The sequence below is a fragment of the Micropterus dolomieu genome, linkage group LG02 (assembly GCF_021292245.1).
Source record: "Micropterus dolomieu isolate WLL.071019.BEF.003 ecotype Adirondacks linkage group LG02, ASM2129224v1, whole genome shotgun sequence".
In the NCBI taxonomy this organism is placed as follows: domain Eukaryota; kingdom Metazoa; phylum Chordata; class Actinopteri; order Centrarchiformes; family Centrarchidae; genus Micropterus; species Micropterus dolomieu.
Window position 1 is genome coordinate 32198555 of NC_060151.1, and position 2407 is coordinate 32200961.

Below are 2407 nucleotides of genomic sequence, written 5' to 3' on the forward strand. Positions count from 1 at the left end.
CCGGTATCGGTTCTGACTTCACCTGGTAGGCCATGTGAGGCAAATATGGATTTGAAGTGTTGGATCACTGCTGCAGCTTTTGGACAACAGCTTATTCTCGATGTCACTGAAGTTTATAAAACGCTCGATACAAAGAGTTTTGAGGCACTGCTGGACAGAAATAAAGAGCAGCACTTTCACCCTCCCTGGCTGGGCGGATCAGTTCACTTTGCCTAAATTCCTGGATCAGTTTCGGGCCCTTCTTCTCTTGATTCCCAAACTCTTCTTTAAAAAGTTAGACAAAGTGGTTTCTTCCTTTATGTGGAACCAAACCACGCCCCGTGTTAAGCAAATATTTCCTGGAAAGAGCCTGTTACACCCCACCCTTTGGTGGCAACATGGGGCGAACAACACCCCAACACTGACCCAAACCTTTAAAACAACCAAATCAAGGGAATTTATTAACATCACAAGACGATAAATTAAGAACACCAAAATGCCCCAGCTGAGAGGCAGCAAGGCCAGCAGTCCCAAATCAAGAAGGGCCCCTTCTGACGGTTGCTCCGGAGCTTTTAAAGCCCGCCTTCCAAGGCCAGGTGGACCTCGTTCGGCAATTAGCCGGAGCACTCCCAGAGCAGAACTGAAGGACGGAAAACATACAGCCGTAACAGCCGTGTTGGAGCGAAGCCTTGCTCTGCCAGATGATCCGTGTTACTATGGGGCAGCAAACGTGTCCAAAATGAACTTACTGGGAAACATTGTTCTCAGATGGGGACGCTGCCTGTGGAGCTAAATTCAATTCAGTCTCCCCTTATCTTTCATATGCAGCCACCTTACTTTCAAAAAAATTCCAATTTGTTCCAGCTTTTAAGATGTGGACTAAATGTAGGAAACCCTTCTCTCTGCTGACAACCATTTCTTTATCCCCTCTCAAGCTGACTCAGCCTTTGCCTTGTGGTGACATGTGTTTGTTTTCTTTAGACTGACAGTAGTAGTTAAATGATTTTAATAATTTGTGCAAAAACATTCCAGGATCCCTCTTTTTCAGGTACCTACAGGCCCGTAGTTTTGCCCCTGAGCATTTTTCATCATATCCAAATTGCCCATTCACAGAAGCAGCTTAGCACCCTTACTCAACCTGAACGCATTTAACAAAGGCCTCATTTCACAAGCGTGTAATACAGGATAGTGACACGTCCGCAGCAGGGAAAATACACGAGGGTTGGAACAAAGGGATGAATGTCTCTGATGAGTTGTTGAGTGACTGTGTCTGACGTCCACACCTCTTCCATATGTGTGCACCATTAAGTGCTGCATGTGACTCATTATTTAATGGTATAGTAGTAAAAGTACTTTTACTATAAAACTTTTACTGAGGTATTAGTACTTTTACTGTAGTAACTTTTACTGAGGTATTAGTACTTTACCGCAGTAACTTTTACTGAGGTATTAGTACTTTTAATGTAGTAACATTTCTCTGAGGTATTAGTACTTTTACATCAGTAATTGTACTGAAGTATTAGTACTATTACTGTAGTAACATTTCTCTGAGGTATTAGTACTTTTACTGTAGTAACTTTTACTGAGGTATTAATTTTACTGCAGTAACATTTCTCTGAGGTATTAGTACTTTTACTGCAGTAACATTTCTCTCAGGTATTAGTACTTTTACTGCAGTAACATTTCTCTCAGGTATTAGTACTTTTACCTTAGTAACTTTTACTGAGGTATTAGTACTTTTACTGAGGTATTAGTACTTTTACCGTAGTAACATTTCTCTGAGGTATTAGTACTTTTACTGTAGTAACTTTTACTGAGGTATTAATACTTTTACCGTAGTAACATTTCTCTGAGGTATTAGTACTATTACTGCAGTAACATTTCGTTGAGGTATTAGTACTTTTACCGTAGTAGCTTTTACTGAGGTATTAGTACTTTTACTGCAGTAACATTTCTCTGAGGTATTAGTACTTTTACTGTAGTAACTTTTACTGAGGTATTAGTACTTTTACTGTAGTAACTTTTACTGAGGTATTAGTACTTTTACTGTAGTAACATTTCTCTGAGGTATTAGTACTTTTACCGCAGTAACTTTTACTGAGGTATTAGTACTTTACCGCAGTAACATTTCTCTGAGGTATTAGTACTTTTACCTTAGTAACTTTTACTGAGGTATTAGTACTTTTACTGAGGTATTAGTACTTATACCGTAGTAACATTTCTCTGAGGTATTAGTACTTTTACTGTAGTAACTTTTACTGAGGTATTAATACTTTTACCGTAGTAATATTTCTCTGAGGTATTAGTACTTTTACTGCAGTAACATTTCTCTGAGGTATTAGTACTTTTACTGTAGTAACTTTTACTGAGGTATTAATTTTACTGCAGTAACATTTCTCTGAGGTATTAGTACTTTTACTGCAGTAAT